Here is a 20,735-nt window from a genome sequence, read left to right on the forward strand (position 1 = left end):
TATTGTTTTTTTTATTTTGTGTGTGTGTGTGTTAGCAACCACATATTGAGACACTGTAAGTCATATCGCAGTGTATTATTCCTATTCATAAAAAATATTGTGACACTAAGTGGTAGCAAAGTGTGTTATTCTTTTCTTCTTATTCATAAAAAATATTTTGACACTGTAAGTGGTAGCGCAGTGTCTTATTCATAAAAAATCTTGTGACACTGTAAGTAGTAGTGCAGTGTCTTAGTCTTTTATGTGTGATATACAGCAAAAAGTTCATCACTATTTATACCGCTGTAAGACTACTGGGACCAACCTATACCAACTGTGGAAATTATACTAAGATTTAAAACAGCAGGCACTTTGATTCATTTGATGCTGCTGATTTTACCAAAACAATATTTTGAATGAAGTAGCAGGTGTCAAGTGAAAACAACACTTTCCAATATTTAGAAGCTTTTTGAAAGCTACAAATGTTTTATATATAATATGATTCATTACATGTGATTTTAATTTGTGAAAATTAAATAGAAATATATTTCTGCAAGATCACACGGCTCTGTATTGTTCATTGTATTGTTTTTCTTCAAATAAGAAATTGAGCATATTGGTTATATGACTCACAACTGAATCAGGCTACATTTTTAGTGCCACTCCTTTTGTTTTGTATTTGGTATATACAATATATTTCAATCAGGGCACTATCTGATTTTCTGAGAGGCAGCTATATGTGATGGTTCTTACCCGAGCCGTAACTAGACTTTTTGGTGCCCTGTGCCAGAAAGAGCATTGGTTCCCCCTCATTTTTCAAAGGGACATAATGCACCCAAAAAAGGGCCATGGCTTCATGGGGAAGGGCCAGGGAAGAGATAGGAGAGGCCAGGAGATGCTGGGGATGAAAAGAGGAAGCTACAAGCAAGAATTAAAATAAACAGAAAATTGACAGGTCCAAACAGGGCCCACTGAACTGTGGTGCCCTGTGCGATGGCACCGGCCGCACTACCCTAGCTACGGCCCTGGTTCTAACAGACCTTTTTTACTAGGAATATAAATTAAATCCTATAAGTTTCTACACTTCTTAAGTTACCCAATACAGTGCATTTTCTTTTGTATATTTTATAATGCTTAGATTAGTGAGCCTGCTAGCTTGGTGGAAATTATGAGCCTAAACTGGATGAAAACAATATTGTGAGCTGTGAGGTGGTCAAAATTGACTGGAAATGTTAAGGTTAATAATACTGTAGGAACAAAACAAAGCCCAAATTATGTGATTTTAGCAGTTTATCAATTTTGGAAAAAAAATACAGATCCAAAACAACCAATACACGCAAGGGAGGTTTTGGCAAAACCAAAACCATATCCAAAACATGAAGGAGATACCGAACCAAAACCACTACTTGCTATTCAACTCTGGGGTCAAGCAGCAAGATTGTATGACATTCACTAGAGATGTTACAATAAGTGGGCTCAAACCACCACTCTTTGAACTTGCCTACAAGCTATAGCAGCTGGTTTACATGTCTATCAAATAAGTAAAAGTAAACATAACATCTCAGTATCTTTGTTTACTTGACATAAAAAAGCAATAAGACAAAATTAGAACTTTGTGCAAAGTAATGAATAATTAGATTTAACCATTTAAATTAAATAGCAAAGAAATGTAGGCATCCTGTCCTTGAGGAGACTTGTATAGCCTAAACACACCTGAAAGTGAAAGTGTTTTGAAAAACAAGTACGATATAGATGAAAGAGGCCCAACTTAATATAAGCTGCCTTTAGGCTAACTGGGTCTGATTAAGAGTTGGGAATAGAGTAATGGTGCATACACATGGTCAGATAAAAAGAACAATATAAATGATAATGATATCGTTTATCGCTTGATAATTTATATAGTTCTTTTTGTTAACCCCTCAAATGACCAAACGATGGTTGATGTGTGGGCATGGATGGTCGATATCGATATCAACCATCGCCCGTGCATGCAGGCCAACCTGGTTGATATCGACCAGGTTAGATGGTTTGCAATTGGGACCTGCGATCATCGATCGCGGGTCGTTATGTCGTTTGGGGGTTGGTGCATGTTGCTGGATGTTCGATGCCCAATAGCGCCAGGAGGTGGGCTCAGGCTGTGCATAACACACGCATCGCCGCCAGCGCTGGCGGAGATGCGTGTGTTAAACAGCAGCCAATGAGAGTCAGATAGACTCTCATTGACTGCTGCAGCACCCACTGCAAGAGCCGGACTTCCGTCCGGCTCCTGCAGTGGGTGATGGGACTGACGTCATGACGCCTGTCCCATAATGCTGAGAGCGCCAGCCCAGGCGGGAGTGGCGTCGCGAGCAGGACCAGGACCAGGAGCAGAGATTCAGGTAAGTATATTTTTATATATATATATATATATTTTTTTTTTAACCTATCTGCACAACGGGGGAGGGGGGTGGCTACTACTGGGGGGACCTCTACTGGGGGAGGGGTGGCAACTACTGGGGAGACCTCTACTGGGGGAGGGGTGGCTACTACTGGGGGGACCTCTCCTGGGGGAGAGGTGGCTACTACTGGGGGCGCCATTGGGAGGACCTACTCTTCTGGGGACAACTACTTGGGGGGAACTACCACGGGGGGCATTATAAAAGGGGCCTACTACTAGAGGCACTGCACTCGGGGGACCACTGCTAGGGGCAATAATAGGAAGGGCCACTACAGGGGGCACTGCATAAGGGGACCACTACTGGGAAAACTGCATGGGGGGGACTGCTGCTGGGGGCACTATATAAAGGGCACTGCATAGGGGGGAGTACTACTGGGGGCACCATATAAAGGGCACTGCATAAGGGGATACCACTACTGGGTGCACTGCATTGTGGGGACTGCTACTGGGGGCACTGCATAAGGGGGAACACTACATGGGGCACTGCATTTGGGGGGGCCACTACTGGGGATACTGTATAAGGGGCACTACTATGGGCCTGCATAAGAGGAACCACAACTGCATACTGGGGGAACTGTATAAGGGGTACTACTGGGGTTAAGGTGCATATGGATAGGAATGTTCAGAGTGAAAATAAAGGGGTGTGTCATGTTGACACGCCCCATTTTTAAGTGACCACGGCCATTATTTTCCGCACGCGCCTTCGGCACGTGCACATCTCGGGATGTTAGGGGGGGGTCCCTTTTCAAATTTGCCCTGGGCTCCAAATACCCTAGTTTCGCCACTGCTTGCAACTGCACTTTCTGGTGAATGGACACGGCATTCACAATTCTGGAATCTTCAACTACTTTGCTGAGGCAATGAGATAATTTTATCATTTGGGAGCTGAGTTTGGTACATATGCATTTAACAAAGGCTCAAGTCAAATATATGTAAAAATAGTGGAATCTAATATTTCATGATGTATCCAGCTTTGCACCAGCAGCATATGAGTAAATTTTAAAGGCCTAGATCAGATACACTTCCACTCAGGTGGAATAAAGTTTTTTAAAATTTGTTTTAAAGACAAAACAAGGAAAAATACATGAAGAATAATTTCCCTTCTTGTATACTTAAGAAAACAGCAAATACATTATTCTAAAAATCACACAAAATCATATAACCTATGCATGATCAAAAAGTAAAATTACTATCAGCTTCAGGTAAAACCACAAACAGCCAAAAAGAAGTGGCTAGCTAGTGAGTATTTGAACCATCCCTCAGGCACCTGTGAGCTGCATCGGAATGGGATTGAAATACCGTCCGGCTGTTGAGCTGCCAGTTCAATCCCAACTGCAGAAGCCGGACAGGAGGAGATCCTGACTGGGGCTGGTAAGTATCCTAAGCTCCCCTCTCCCTCCCCTAATCCTAACCCTCCCTTGGTGGTGCCTAGCCCTAAAACTCCGAGGGTGGTGCCAAACCCTATGTTCCACCGGGGGCACCTAAACCTACCCCCTTCTCCCCACACCCTAAACCTAACCCTCCAGGGGGGGTGCCTAACCCTAACCTCCCCCTAGTGATGCCTGTAGCTAACAAACGGATTTGCATCCACATGGGCATAACTGCACATGATATTGTGTCAGCAAACCCATGGCTTTCCCTTGTAAATGTATATGTAATGTTATTTGTGTACAGGAAATTACAAACCTTTGAAGCTGGACAGAAAGGTTGTGAGTGAGCTTTAGGAGGTTCTGCTTTCCTGCCTTGGCCATAATTATCTCAATTGTATATAGCATGTTACATGACTTCTGGCCAGACCCTTGGTAACCAGTCCTTAAGAGCCCTGTGTTCTATTTAGGGTCAGAGATCAAAGAAGGATTGCTTATACCAGAGACACACAGGGCCTGATTCAGAGCCGTTCGCTATTTGTGGTCGTTCGTTCAAAAACAAGGGGTGGCTATTCAAATGATCCATTCGCAAATTGTAGTCTGTTCCCACCTCTAAGTCTGAACGAGCGAGCAAAACATACGCTCGTTTTTTTGATAAAAACGCCCCCTGGCCGCACGCACCATACGTCATGTCCGCTATTTATTAGATTAATCGAGTACATCGTACAGCGTATGAACTGCTCGCTATTCTTATGGTTGGTGTTTTCAACCGCTATTTTGCGAGCAGTTCTGAGTTAAAAAAAACCAAGTGACGTGGTCAATGACGCTGCTGTATTAATTATGCACTCCCTTAAAACGCCCGTTTTGACCTTTAAGCACGCCTGCGTTCGGATCTCCACTCCCCGTTTTCAATCAGCTTCCCCTGTTACCACCCACATACGCCTCATTCTGTCACTCAAAATAGCAGGCCCTCGCTATATTGCATACCAACGATTTTCGGCCGCACTGACAGGTTCGCGCATGCGTACTAAAAACCGTACGCATGCGCAGATGTGCGAACATCGCTCGGAACGAGCGTACTGCCGCTAGCAAGTGGCTCTGAATGAGGGCCACAGTCTTGAAAGGTGTGTATTCCCCAACCTAAGTCCATGGGTATGTTTATTGACACATGTCTGTGTTCCCAAAACCTCTCAGATTCACAAAGAGCTGAAGGTATAAAAAAAGAACACCTGCCCAAATGACCAAGAGACCCTGGAGCTCCAGCTAGAGGGACAATACACTCTGAGCTGACAAGGGTAAAAATCTCCCCAGGGATGGGGGTGAGGGGGGAATGCTGGAAAAGCAGGCATAAAAATGCGATACACTGGTAGTTCAGTGTTTATTCTGAGAGAGGCTATCGAAAGGTACAGATGATCTGGTGTCATTGGGACTGCCTCATTCCACAACCACTTAAGTGACGTGGTTTGTTTATTCCATTTTATTTTATTTCTGAACTTGCGAGTAATTGTGTGAATCCTTTTTTACCATTATTATATTCTTGTAACTAAGCTTTGAAGATATTTTTGAATTAAAACATTAATTCTAGTTCTGGAACTGTGTTTTTATTACCCAAGACATCATGCTACCTATTTTTCTAAGTATTGATAATTTTGTGTGCAGGTGGGAGAAGAAGCCCACCTTATGCTTTAGCATTTCAGTTTCCTTATGCTGGTGGCAGTTACCTGGTTTATTTAACCACACGTGCTGAGGAGACCTGTAAAAGTCATGGGCGGCGATTGTCAGATTGGCGTCTCTGGAGTGTCGGTCGGCAGTGCAGTGACAATTGGTTCACAGCGGTGGGATAATAAGGGGTAAATTTACTAAAGTGAGAGTTTTTAGAAGTGAATTTTAGAAGAGATGTTGCCCATAGCAACCAATCAGATTCTACTTAACATTTAAGTAGTACCTTTTTGAAGAGAATAGCTAGAATCTGATTGGTTGCTTATTAGCCCAACCTGGCTATGGTACTGCAGCTTGTGGAGCAGTTCAATACTAAGGAGGTTGCAGAGCGTAAGGTAACTATGGACATGATAGTGGCTGCCATGGCAGAGTGTAAAGCTGCCATTACTGAGAAGGAGGCTAATTGCAGGCTCCAGTTGGAGTTAGCTAAACTCATCCATCAGCCTGTAGCCGGCGAGGTGAATACCCATCGACCGCGTCGAGATAATTTTCCAGTAATGGAATGGGACAGTGACCTGGACACCTTTTTCAGGACTTGTGAAAAGACTTGGAATCAATTACAATTGGACTCGAATCTGTGGGCCAATTATTTAACCCCTAGCCCGAGATGGTGAGCGCTGGATGTGTTCACTGACCTTCCGCGGGAGATGGATGGAAATTATGCCGAAATCAAAAAGGCATTGTTGGAACATTTTAAGATTACCCCTGAAGCTTACAGGCAGAAGTTCAGAGGTCTAACACGCAGTGCCTCTGAAACTTATGCAGGCCTGTCCGCACAGCTACCAACCTTTCTGCATCAATGGCTGGATGGAGTGCTGGTGACAGACTTTGAGGCACTAAAAGACCTCATTTTGCAGGAGTAATTCATCTCCCTGTGCCCAGCAGAAGTCAAGGAGTGGGTCCTGGATCGCGAACCCAAGATGACAAAAGAAGCTGCCAGTCTTGCAGAAAAGTATGCTACTACTCATACCACTACAGCAAAGAATAGCTGGAGCCCACCAGGGCAACCCACCTGGAAGGAGAAGCAACCTGGAGAAGCCATCCCATTGCCTTCCACTGCAGCTGCGACTTCTGTTTCAGCACCAGCAATGCAGGTGGGGGAAAACCAATTTGGGCCATGGGCCGCCGGTGTTATGTATGTGATGATCCTGTGCACCTCAGTGCTAGTTGTCCAGTAAAGAAGAAGATGACATCCTCTTCTGAAGGGGCCTCACCAACGAAACCCGTGCACACCGTTTTGTACACATGAGGGTCCCAGGAGGGTGCCAGCGAGAATCTGCAAGCCATGGTCATAGGAAAACAGGTAACTGTGGGGCTACGTGACACCAGGGCAGATTTGACTTTAGTGCATCCCACATTGACCCGAAGAACTTTATTCCCGGAAAGACAATTGCTGTACACAGTGTCAGGGGAATCCACTCTGAAGTAGCCATGGCCCGGGTATACCTGGACTGGGGGGGGGGCAGAGGTTTCCGGAAGGTGGGTGTGTTGCCCCATTTACCCACAAATGTGTTATTTGGGACTGACCTAGGTCGTTTAAGAGCTACCTATGTGACTGAACCTGATGTATTTAATACAATGTTGCCAGTATCTCCCACTAACCTCCTTCCTCCCCAGGTGGCAACTAAGCCTGATAAAGTACCAATGTCTATGTGTAAGAGTGGTTTGCAGGTACCCAAGGAGAATGCACCAGGTCAGGTTAATGTGGTTAATGCTGATATTGTATTGTCTTGTGCCACTTTTTTCCAGTAACTCTGCGAATGCATGCAACACTGTTGGGGAAAATGTGCCTATGTGTGGGAGTGACCAGGGGAAGGCTGTTTAGGTTCATGATATGTCTGCTGAGGATGGTGCCATACGTGTGTGCTGTCACTACACGCTCGCAGAAAGCATAGGCTGAGGGAGAGTTGAGACACACTGCAGCCCCTCTCCCCATGACCCCCCTGTGAGTGCAATCCACACAAACAGGAACACACCCACTCAGAGTGCATTAGAGGGCTTTGCCTTTCAAGCAGAACAGAGGACTTACCCCTCCCTACTCCCCCTCAGAGCAGCAGCTGATAAATCTGACAATGCAAATACAGAGAAGCCCCTGACCCTGATACAACACCAGGGCAAGTCACTAAGTGGCAGCTTGTAGTACCCCAAACTTATTGGGAGAGTCTGCTTAAAGTAACATATGAAATACCCCTGGCAGGATATCTTGGCATTAAATAGAAGAAGTCGCACCTGACATTGAAGTTCTATTGGCCCAGCATGCAGACTGACATACCACAGTACTGTCGGTCATGTCATTCCTGCCAGTTAGTGGAGAAATCTGGGGATGTAAGGAAGGCTCCCTATTCCCCATCCCAGTATTTTATAGCCATTTGAGTGAGTGGCCATACACATTGTAGGGCCCCTTGTGTTTCCCAGTATCTCAGGTAAGGAATACATCCTGACCATGGTGGATTACACCATCCAGTATCCAGAAGCTGTGGCCCTCTAATCAATTACAGCAGACAAAGTAGTGGATGCCCTTATCACCATCTTCTCCTGGGTAGGGTTCCCGAAGGAGATGCTGACCAACCGCAGCCCGAAGTTCATGTCCAGCTTCATGCAGAGCCTCTGCAAAAAGATGCAGGTGGATCACCTGATCACCTCTCCTTATCACCTGGCTGGGAATGGACTCGTGGAAAGATTTAACAGCACCCTGAAGCAAATGTTCCGTACACCTGCACCGCAAGGTACCGCAGGAATCCACTGGCTTCTCACCCTTCAAACTTTTGCATGGACACAAGGTGCGCGGCCGCTTGGATTTGATCTGAGAGGGCTGGGAAGGGAAACTGCTCCCCCGAGACATCTGTCGTGCATTATGTCATGCAGTTTAGGGAAAAGATGCAGACTTTGATGGGGTTGGCCCAGAGCATCCTTAAGGCTGCACAAACCAGACAGAAGCTCTAGTATGACCACAACATCAGTGAGTGCACTTTTAAAGTAAGGCAAAAGGTCCTGGTACTGATTTCAATGAGGCAGAACAAACTGCAGGTTGCGTGGGAAGGCTCATACATGGTAGTACAGCGCATAAAAGACATGAACTATATCGTTGCCAGAGAGGAGGGCAGAAAGAGACATAGAGTCTATCATGTAAATATGCTCAAGGCCTACCAGGACAGGAACACACACGTGCTAGCAGATTGCGGCCTCCCAGAAGAGGAACAAGAACCGGACCCACTGCTGGACCTCACTGCAGCAGCTGCGTCATGTGGCACCCTGGCAGATGCCCAGTATGGGGAAGAGTTAACAGAGGTGCAGCGGAGTCAGCTATCTGACACCATGCACCCCTACCAGGCCTACTTCATAGGAAAACCAGAGAGAACACACCTAGTCACACACATCACGTAGACACAGGCAACCAAACCCCTCTTAGACAACCAGCATACAGAAGTACCTTGGAAGCGTTACAGGCAATGAGGCAGGAGGTGAATGAGATGGTGAGTTTAGGGATAATACAGAAATTCTGTAGTTCATGGGTTGCACCCATAGTGCTGGTCTGAAAGAGGTGTGGGGGCAATCGGTTCTGCGTGGACTACCGAAGGTTAAACAAGGCCTTGGTATCTGATGCATATCCCATGCCCAGGATGGATGACCTAAGTCAGCTGGCCTCGGCATGATATGTCACTAGTACCCTTAGCTGGGGGTACTGGTAGATCCCTTTGTCACCCGAGGCCAATGAGTGGTCTACCTTTATCACCCCATTTGGACTGTATGAATTCTTAGTCATGCCCTTTGGAATGAAAAATGCCCCAGCCTCATTCCAGCACCTGGTTAATGATATGCTGGAAGGCCGGGAAGGGCACACGGTTGCGTACCTGGATGACATTGCAGTGTTCAGTCAGGCCTGGGAGGAACATTGGATCCATTTGGATGGCATATTAAAACAGATCACTGGGGCCGGGGCTGACCATCAAACCAGAGAAGTGCCAGCTGGGCATGCGAGAGGTGCAGTACTTAGAGCACAGAGTAGGGGGCGGTAACCTCTGCCAAGAGCCAGGAAAGGTGGAAACAATTGCTACATGGCGTACCCCAAAAATCAAGAAACAGATCATGTCATTTTTTGGGAACTGCAGGGTAATACCACTAGATTGTACCCCATTACAGCACAATTGTGAAGCCCTTGACAGATCTCACAAAAAAGAAGCCCCAACTGGTACACTGGATGGAGGTTTGTGACCAGACCTTTTGAACATTGAAAACTTCCCTCTCAGAAGCACCATTGCTACAGGTGCCTGACTTCTGATGCAGAAACAGATGCATCTAACTGTGGGCTGGGGGCCGTGCTCAGTCAGGTTGATGACCAAGGTGGGGAACACCCCATTATGTTTCAAACCAGAAGATGCTTCCTCGCGAGATAGCATACGCAGCCATCAAAAAGGAGTACCTCGCCATCATCTGGGCCCTCCAGAAACTGCAGTCCTATCTGTATGGATGTGATTTCACGGTAATAACGGACCATAATAAGTTAAGCTGGTTACACCGCATCTCTGGTGACCACAGAAAATTGCTCCGGTGGAGTTTGTTATTGCAGCAGTACAACTTCACCGTCCAGCACTGAAGAGAATCCCAACATGGCAACTGTGATGGTATGTCTTGTCAGGTAGATGACAGTAGCCCATCCAGGCAAGGTATAGACAGCTGTCAGGATAGAGCATGAGAGACTGTGGCATGAGGTGCCTCTGTTCCCATGCTGATCTTAAAGAAGGAGGTGTAGTGAACAAGCAGATTTGCATCTGCATGGGCATAACTGCACATGATATTGCATCAGCAATCCCGGGATTGAAATACCGTCCAGCTGTTGAGCTGCCGGTTCAATCCCAACTGCAGAAGCCGGAAAGGAGGAGATCTTGACTGGGGCTGGTAAGTATCCTAACCCTCCCCTCTCCCTCCCCTAATCCTAACCCTCCCTTGGTGGTGCCTAGCCCTAAAACTTCCGGGGTGGTGCCTAACCCTATGTCCCACCTGGGTGCCTAAACCTAACCCCCTCTCCCCGCATCCTACACCTAACCCTCCAGGGGGGTGCCTAACCCTAACCTCCCCTAGTGATGCCTGTAGCTAACAAACGGATTTGCATCCACATGGGCATAACTGCACATGATATTGCATCAGCAATCCCAAGGCTTTCCCTTGTAATTGTATATGTAGTGTTATTTGTGTATAGGAAATTACAAACCTTTGAAGATGGACAGAAAAGTTGTGAGAGAAATTTAGGAGGTTCTGCTTTCCTGCCTTGGCCATAATTTTGTCAAATTGTATATACTGTAGCATGTCAGAAAGATGTCCAGAGAAATTACATAACATCTGGCCAGACCCTTGATAACCAGTCCTTAAGAACCTTGTGTTCTAGTTTGGGTCAGAGATCAAAGAAGGATTGCTTATACCAGAGACACACAGTCTTGAAAGGTTGCGTATTCCACCACCTAAGTCCATGGGTATGTTTATTGACACATGTCTGTGTTCCCAAAACCTCTCAGTTTCCCAAAGAGCTGAAGGTATAATAAAAGAACCCCTGCCCAAATGACCAAGAGATCCCGGAGCTCCAGCTAGAGGGACAATACACTCTGAGCTGACAAGGGTTAAAATCACCCCAGGGATTGGGGTAAGGGGGGAATGCTGGAAAAGCAGGCATAAAAATGTGATACACTGGTAGTTCAGTATTCATTCTGAGAGAGGCCATCAAAAGGTACAGATGATCTGGAGTTCTACATTGGGACTGCCTCATCCCACAACCATTTAAATGACCTGGTTTACTTTTTACATTTTATTTTATTTCTGAACTTGCAAGTAATTGTGTGAATCCTTTTTTAGCATTATTTTATTCTTGTAACTTTCTGTAACTAAGATTTGAAGATATTCTTGAATTAAAACATTAATTCTAGTTCTGGAACTGTGTTTTTATGACCCAAAGTCTCACATGGCTCATGTTACCTATTTTTCTGATTGATAATTGTGTGTTCAGGTGGGAGCAGAAGCAGACCCTATGCTTTAGCATTACAGTTTCCTTCTGCTGGTGGCAGTTACCGATGTGCTGAGGTGAAATGTAAAAGTCATGGTCAAAGATTCCCAGATTGGCTTTTCTGGAGGGTCAGCCGGCAGGACCGTGACAACACCTATCCCTAACCCCCCTTCCCCTAGCCTAACCCTAACCCTCCCTGAGGGGTGTCTAACACTAATTCCCCCCAGAGGTGCCTAAATCTTATGCTCCCCCATGGTTAACTGCTAAGACACCCCAGATTTACCTTGTTTGGGATGGCGTCCTTCTGCATTAAGATAGGTGTCTGTATTTCGACACCTATCTAAAGTCCCGTGTTGGGCTTCAGCCATCGGATTTAGACCGGTGGCATCCTGGCTGCCGGTCTAATAACTACATCCCTCTGCATCACTGCATGGGTCTACCTCAGTGTCCAATTATGCAAACATACAGATTATGTCCTCACTATCCACAGTTTTTTCTTGAATGCCCATTTAATACTTTGTTTAACCATTTAATACTTTGTTTAACCTCTCTATTCATAAGAAGTAATAAGTACAAATTTTTAATATGGACCTAGAAGTACACTTATTTGTTGGCATGCACAATACACAGTCATGGGCGTTATGCTAATCCAGGGGTCAGGTAACTTTTTTACACCAAAATATATTTAGATATGCCAACATTGCCCCCTTGATTTGAAAGGAAGGAAATCATATAGTAGTGCCCCCATATAATGCCCCTATAGTAGTGCCCCCATAGTTATGCCCCTGTAGTAGTGCCCCCATATAATACCCCTGTATTAGTGCCCCCATATGATGCCACTGTAGTAGTGCCCCCATATTAATCCCCTGTAGTGCCGTTTGTAAAAAAAAAAAAACACTTACCTTAATCCCCGCTACTGCATCCACCGCCGTGCTGTCTGCCCGGCTGCTCCTCTGAACTATGGGAGAGACATCATGATGCCTCTCCCATAGTGCTCATGGAGAGAGGTGGAAGCTGGAGTTCAGAAGAGAACTCCGGCCTCCGGCTAACGCAGTGCTGCAGGGAAGGAGCCGGGCGCCCGTTGGTAATAACATCTCAGCGTGCGTCTGGCTTAGAGCCTCCCTGCAGCACAGCCAAGCATGCATATGAATCATTCTATATTATAGAATGATTAATATGCATGCCTGGCTGTCCGTCCATTACCCCCAGGAATTTCATTTTTCCCCCAATTGGGGTAATTTACCCCTGTTCCCCGACCACTGTGTTAATTGAACAGGCGTATGCATAATTTAGCATGATCACGATTGTATCTACTTGTAACATTTAATTACATACAAAATGTTTCCATGCCCTTAAGACCCTCACATATCTGCTGGTCGTTTCCCTGATTGGACCAGAACTGCCGATCTGCCGGTCAGAAATGTCAATCAGTGCCTAAAGGTGATCGCTGATCCATTGGGGAATCAGTGAAACTCTTCATGTTAAAAATCCCTGATTTGCTGATCATGATCATATTTTGGCCAGGATCAGCAAATAAAGGAAATCCAACATGTCAGATTTCACTGATGCCCCAACCCCAGCATCTGGTGATCTGGGAATTGACACAATTCAAACGGACCCTGATAATTAACTCTAACTAGCAGTGAGCGCCAAATCAATTCGTCATTGCTCCTGTACGGAGACAGCTGATCTGAAAATCAGCTGTTCCCTGAATGTTTTCACTGATCTGCAGTTCTAGTGCACCTGCATGAACTAGATTTCATGCAGGTGCACAAAGCCCTGGCCTCTTCTGGAAGGAGCTGAGTAGTGGCGGAGGGATGTGAAAGTATCCCTCTATGCAAACTGGTACTTCTTCCCATAGAGAAGATGGCAAATGCCCCCACAGGAAAACTCTGAACATATTGTATTTTTAGAGCTTGATAAATTTATGTCCCCATACTAATGTATCGGGAGAGAAAGGTATACAGGAGATATCTATGATACTTCCTGCATTACCTTTATGATGAATGGCTTCAATAATTAATTTCTCCAACAGCATATGAAAATTAACATTTTCATTTGCTTTTGTAGAATTTAAGTGATAATGAAGAGACCTCTCAGTCCCTAGAATAATACATTTTAGCATATATACAGTATATGTTGGATGTTATTAATGACAACTACAGTATATTTGTATTGTGGACGGCATTGTCCACAATACAAATACAATGTCAGACATTGTGGCTCCTAGTGTTTGTTCTCCGGCCACAGAAAACATCACGCGATATGCAGGAAATGCTATCTGTGCCTGAGTCCTAATACTGGCAATAAGCACTAGTTATGTCTCCGCCTCCCCGCTGTCTTCACTAGTGGCGGCGGCCATTTTTGGTGAGGTTTGCTGATATCTGTGTGATCCGACTGCTGCCAATATCATTGTTTATAGTGGCGGCAATCTTTCATAAGGTTTTCTAATCAGGTGATGTTGTCTGTGGCTGGAGAACAAACACTAGGAGCCACAATGTCTGACATCCACTACACGTGGGCGGCCCGCGATTCCCGGAAGTAGAAACCGGAAGTGCGGTACTGTGACATTCGGGGACCGATTAATGAGGAGTCACAGTATTTAAGGTGCAAGGAGCACTGCAACCAACATTTGCCCTTGAAAAAGTCTCAAATAAGAGATGAAACGTGTTGCGTCTTCATATATTTACCCACGTACTTTTAATTACCAATCCCTGTTTGAAGGGTACTTTGTGTCACTTTTTACTGTTCAATAAACAGTGTTTTCTAGACCTGAGTGCACAGTCCTCAATATTCATTAGAGGCCCCTCACTTACACATACACACAGCGATTGCAGACGCAGGAACATGCAGGACCAGCGGACATCATGGTCCGGTAAGCAATTATTTCTCACCTAAGACACTGCATTCTAGTGTACCTGTCACTTATACTGCATTCCTTTCGTGAGGTGGTGAGAGCAGTGAAGGAGGAAGCCACTTACAGTATATACCATTCCTGGACAAGGTCTGTCTATATCCACACAACACCCTGCCAACAGTTTTTGCCAACCTGGGTGAATCCATCCTCTATTGAGTATTATCCATACTGCAGGGGACTCCAGTCCCAAACACCCAGCCTCAAGTTTTTGTCCACCCGATGTTAAGAACATTTCTACATCCTTTCCATAATCCCGTATACGGGCATTAACATTCAGTCAGATCTTAGTCACTAAATCAACATACGCCATTATTGATAGTATTTCAAAACCACAGAGTGCTTTATCTAACCATTTTTATATCATAAAATTAAATACCAGGGAAATTACAACTCCTACAGCAATGTGTGAATAATTAACGAAAAAACAGGAATAAATTGATGTCAATCATGGAAGAATTTTGACAGCCAATCAGTAAGTCAATATGTGAAAAAGCAGGTGAAAAAAACATACATTTAGAAAATAAAATGTGTAATCTATTGATTCACAAAAATTAAAGGGGAAGGAGCAAATTAACAATGCCACACTAATTACATGAAACAGAAATATATTTGAAAAAAAACAATGTAGCCATATTAATATAAAGTATTAAGAGAACCGACAACAACCAAATTTAGAAGTTCTGAGTTGAACCGAGTCCAAATAGGGAATCACTTGGTTTTGCATTCAGCTCAGAACTTGGTTTTGAAAACCGAACTCAGGTTTTGGACTGCATGTAAAGGAGTTATTTTTTTTAAATTATAGATCTAAAACCAAAAACACATGAGCATGGTTTTCAAAACCAAAACACGAAGATGCATCCAGATCAAAAACCAAAACATGTAATATAAATTAAATCAACACAGTGTAAACATTGACATTTGGTGGCATACTCAATTGGCTGTGAGATTTTTGCCTCAAAAATTAACATGGCTATCACAACCAATTTCTGAATACCATGGCTATGCGAGTTCCCAATTCTTGTGCTACTGTATCCAATTGAAAACAATTGGGAGCAATATTTTTTTCTGCAGAAACCTATGTGAAAAAGAAATACTGGATAACATATAGATGTCTATTACTGTCCCCAATAAAAATATTTAGTGCTTTTAAAATGATTCATACAGGTATGGCAGAACACCTACTGTATACTGTAACTCCCTCCTGCAAAGTTTAAAACACATGTCCAATACATACAACTCCTCAATGTACCTGTCCTACATCTTTTATGACATGTTATATACATTAATTATTGGCTAAACTTAGCTAATTGCAAACCTCCAAATGGGGTTCTGAACCAAGCCCCAACATTTTTTATCTTAAAATAACAATTTTTCCAACTTTGCACCTGATCTGAAGCTGCAAGAAAAAAGCTGCATTCATTTCTATAAAAATTACCGTAGCTGAAGTTCTTGCAGCTAATGTAATAGGAAAAACCTTGAGCATAGCCAAAAGTTATTGCGCGTGGTAATAAAAATCTTGCAGCTACTGTATTTGAATATGTCCCTGTTATGAGAGTGTCTTAATGAATGGAAAAGTGTCTCACCTGAAAAGGCAGGAAATCTTGGCTTGTAGAGAAGCCTACCAGGAGGGCAGGATAACTTGGCTAGATGAGTTGCCTGCCAGGAGGGCAGGATAACTTGGCTAGATGAGTTGCCTGCCAGGAGGGCAGGATAACTTGGCTAGTTGAGTTGCCTGCCAGGAGGGCAGGATAACTTGGCTAGATGAGTTGCCTGCCAGGAGAGCAGGATAACTTGGCTAGATGAGTTGCCTGCCAGGAGTGCAGGATACAACAGGCTGAAAATGGTACAGGTGTAAATGTACAGTTTGATTACACACAGTAGGGCTGAGAAAGCTGTAGCTGCTGATTACACAGAGGAAGCACGGAACCAAAGGCTTGAGCCTGCATACACTGAGCACAGCATGTGGATAGTGAAAACAGACAGCAAGCTAACGGCAATCAGAGAAGAGTGGAACAACAGTCGGAAATAACTGAGCTACCAGCTGAAGCCTGGAAGGCAGCATGGAGGGAGATGGAGAGTGGTAAACAGAAGCAGCGGCTGAAGTGTAGACAATCTCTGAGGATAGCTGGAACAACCAGACCGAGCTGTAGGAGAAAACTCTAACCGGCGAGGGGGAATGAATCTGGAAGCTACAAATAGTAGGGGCAGCCAATCAGCAGCATATGGGAGTATGAGTCACTCTCTGCAACATCCCCGGTGCTTGGTAATCAGCGGAACCAGATTCTGAATATTATGAGTCAGTGTAGGTTCCGAGCCAGTGGGAAACAAGCCACTGCCACAGCTTGTGACAGTCCCCCCCCCTTGACGCGGGGTTGAAGAACCCCCAGAGCCTGGTTTATAGGGCAATTCCTGAAAAAATATCCTCTTCAACCTGGGAGCATGTAAGGCATCTTCTGGAATCCAGGAACATTCTTCTGGACTGTAGTCCTTCCAATGGACCAGTAACTGCAACTGACCTCTAGATACTCTAGAATCCAGCACTTTCTCAACCACAAACTCCAGTTGACCATGGACCACCACCGCAGCAGGCCTGAAAGAACTCCAGTTCCCAAATCTATCTGACTTATGGACTGGCTTTAATAAAGAGGCATGAAAAGTGTTGTTAATCTTTAAATAATTTGGTAGTTGGAGTTTGAAAGCAACTGGGTTAACTTGAGAAATGATCCGGAAAGGACCAATAAACCAAGGACCCAATTTTTGAGTTGGTTGCCGAAGTTTGATATTTCTTGTGAACGTGCAAGGCATCCGATGTCTTTCTGCCAATTTCTCAGAATGGAGAGATGCCTTGAGGAGATTATGATGCACCTAGGCTCAAATACCACGGAGTCTGGAAACAGTCCCTGAATCAGAGGATGTGGAGAAAGATAAATCATAAGAATTGGCCTGAGGATGTTGGCCAGTCACACAATAGAAGGGTGAAACTGAAGATGCAGAGTGACAGGAATTGTTAAAAGCAAATTCAGCCATGGGAAGAAGAGACACCCAATCATTTTGGAATTTTGAGACGTAACACCGTAAATAGGGTTTGATTAGCACATTCTGTCTGCCCATTAGACTGTGGGTGATATCCTGAAGACAAGCTGAGACTGATACCCAGTGCAGTGCAGAAACATCTCCAAAACCATGCAACAAATTGCGTCCCACGGTCGGAAACAATGTCACAGGGAAGACAATGCAAACGAAAAATGTGTTCCAAGAAGAGGACAGAAAGTTCTTTGGCAGATGGCAATTTGGGCAGAGGAACAAAGTGTGTCATTTTGCTAAAGTAGTCCACGATAGTCCAAAAAACTGAACAGCCAGCAGAGCGAGGAAGGTCCACAATGAAGTCCAGCACAATGTGTGTCCAGGGTCTTTTAGGTGTGGAAAGAGGAAACAGTAATCCTGATGGTGGGGTATGAGGAGTCTTGTTATGAGCACAAACCTCACATGCCAAAACAAACTCCCGAACGTCCAAAGCCAAAGATGGCCACCAAACCGCACAAGACATTAATTCAATGGTCTTATTGATGCCTGGATGTCCGAAAGCCCATCTCACATGGAAGTCCTGTAGGACAGCCTTTCTCAAATTTACAGGAACAAACAGGCAATTGGACGGTCTACCAGGAGGCGAATCCACTTGAAACACTGACAGATCCCCAGCCAAATTTCAAGACAAAGCCACCTGGATACAAGATCTGAAAATGATGGATTCTTTGATCACAGTATCCTGTTGGACAGGAGTGAAACTCCTGGACAATGCATCAGCCTTGATGTTAGTAGATCCAGGTTGAAAAGAAATGAGAAAATTAAATCTGGTAAAAAATAGTGTCCATCGTGCTTGCCCGGAGTTAAGCCTCTTGGCCTATTCAATGTATGTCAAATTTTTGTGGTTGGTGAGTACAGAGATCCGGTGTTTGACTCCTTCAAGCCAATGTCTCCAACCCTCGAAAGCTAACTTAATGGCAAGCAGCTCTCTGTTCCCAACATCATAATTACACTCGCCTGAAGAAAATTTACATGAAAAAATGCACACAGATGGAGTTTGCCATCCAACGGATTATTCTGAGAGAGAATAGCTCCAGCCCCAATCTCAGAGGCATCCACCTCAACCACAAAAGGCACATCTGGATCTGGATGTTTGAGAACTGGGGCACTGGTGAAAGCAAGCTTGAGATGTTCAAAGGCCTGAAATGCCTGACTAGGCCAGTTAGAAGCATCTGCACCTTTCTTGGTTAACTCTACTATGGGGGCAACAATGGAGGAAAAAGAGCTAATAAATCTCCAATAGTAATTGGAAAAACCAAGGAAACGTTGAATACCTTTCAATGTAGTAAGCTGAACCCAGTCCAATACTGCTTTCACCTTTCCAGGATCCATATAGAAGCCATGAGGAGAAATAATATATCCAAGAAAAGATACTTGCTCCACATGAAACTCACACTTCTCCAACTTGGCAAATAACTGATTATCTCTCAATTTAGATAGGACCTGACTGACATGCTGGACATGCTGGTGCATGGAGTGAGAGTAAATGAGAATGTCATTGAGATAAACAACCACAAAAATGCCAAGAAACTCCCAGAGTACATTGTTGATAAAGTCTTGAAAGACTGCTAGAGCATTAGCCAAACCAAATGGCATAACTAAATTTTCATAGTGCCCCGTATGCGTATTGAATGCCATTTTCCATTCATCTCCGGTCTTGATCCAGATCAAATTATAAGCTCCACGAAGATCGATCTTGGAAAAAAAGGGAAGCTTGCCAAAGCTGATCAAAAAGTACCGAGATCAAGGGTACGAGTTTTTGATGGTGATTTCATTTAATGCCCTAAAATCAATGCAAGGACGAAGAAGAAACAAGCCCCAACCGGAGATTTAGAAGGACAGATGAATCCTTTAGCCAAGGCATCCGCAATATACTCCTCCATGGCCTTATACTCAGGAATTGAAAGAGAATAAATATGACCCTTGGGTAACTTGGCTCCTGGTAACAGCTGCATGGTGCAATCATACGGTCGATGAGGTGGTAGAGAATTTGCCTTTGATTTAGAAAAAACATCTGCAAAAAGATGGTATTGTGCAGGAAGTCCTGGAAGAGACTCTGAGACAGCAGAGATAGCCAACCGGATGGGTGTAGATAAACAGCAATTTAGACACGCTGGACTCCATTTGACAATATCCCCCGTAATCCAATCAATGACAGGATTATGGGTCATTAACCATGGAAACCCCAAAATGACGTGAGCAAAAGGACACTGGGCTAGCATAAAAGAAATCATCTCTGAATGCAAAATTCCAACTGAGAGACAAAGTGTTGGTGTCTTGAATTTGATAAGACCATTAGCCACCAGACCACCATCTAACCCACAAATAGGAACCTCTTGAGGTAAAGGATCTGCAGCTAAACCTAAGGAATGAAAAAATGATAAGTCCATGAAGTTCCCGGCAACACCGCTGTCCACAAATGCCGATACGGAATGGACGGATTGCGACAGATGTACCACTGCAGGAACTAGCAACAAATTTTTTGAGGAAACAGATGCCAGGCCTAAATGTAACTCCTCCTTTATATTCAGACCCGATCTTTTACTGGCCTATGTGGGCAAGATTTCAGTGGATGACCTCTAGCTCCACAATATAGGCAGAGGCCTTGAGATCATTGTCTTTGTCTTTCCCTGGGCAATAGCCAGAAAGCTCTTAGTTGCATGGGTTCCTCAGAGTCCTCCGCCAGCAGCCTGGAAGGTGACCAAGGCGACTGTACAGAAAGACTGCGTTCTCATTTGCGTTCTCTGAGGCGACGGTTAATATGGATGGCTGAAGAGAGTAAGTCATCAAGGGACTCAGGTGATGGCATCCGAAAGACCCAAGCGGAATTGGCTACGCAATGCCGGGTCATTCCATCCTGAATCCACCGCCCATCTCCAAAACTCTGAGGAATAATCCTCTGTGGGATTCTTTCCCCGCCGAAGGGCCCGCAGCTTGGATTCGGCCAAAGAACTATGGTCAGGATCTGCATACAATAATCCAAGAGCATTAAAAAAGGCATCTACTGATAAAAGCACAGAATGTTTTGAAGCGAGACCAAATGCCCATGTCTGTGGATCTCCTTGTAAGAGCGAGATCACTAATCCTACCCAATGAGTCTTGGATCCAGAAGGTAAAGGTTGGAGATGAAAATAGAGTTTACAACTCTCACGGAAGTTCAGGAACTGAGTATGGTCTCCAGAAAACCTATCGGGGAGATTAAATTTAGGTTCCTTGGGAACGACTCCAGGATTGGATGCC

This window comes from Taudactylus pleione, unplaced genomic scaffold (assembly GCF_031769625.1).
Source record: "Taudactylus pleione unplaced genomic scaffold, aTauple2 ptg000178l, whole genome shotgun sequence".
NCBI lineage: Eukaryota > Metazoa > Chordata > Amphibia > Anura > Myobatrachidae > Taudactylus > Taudactylus pleione.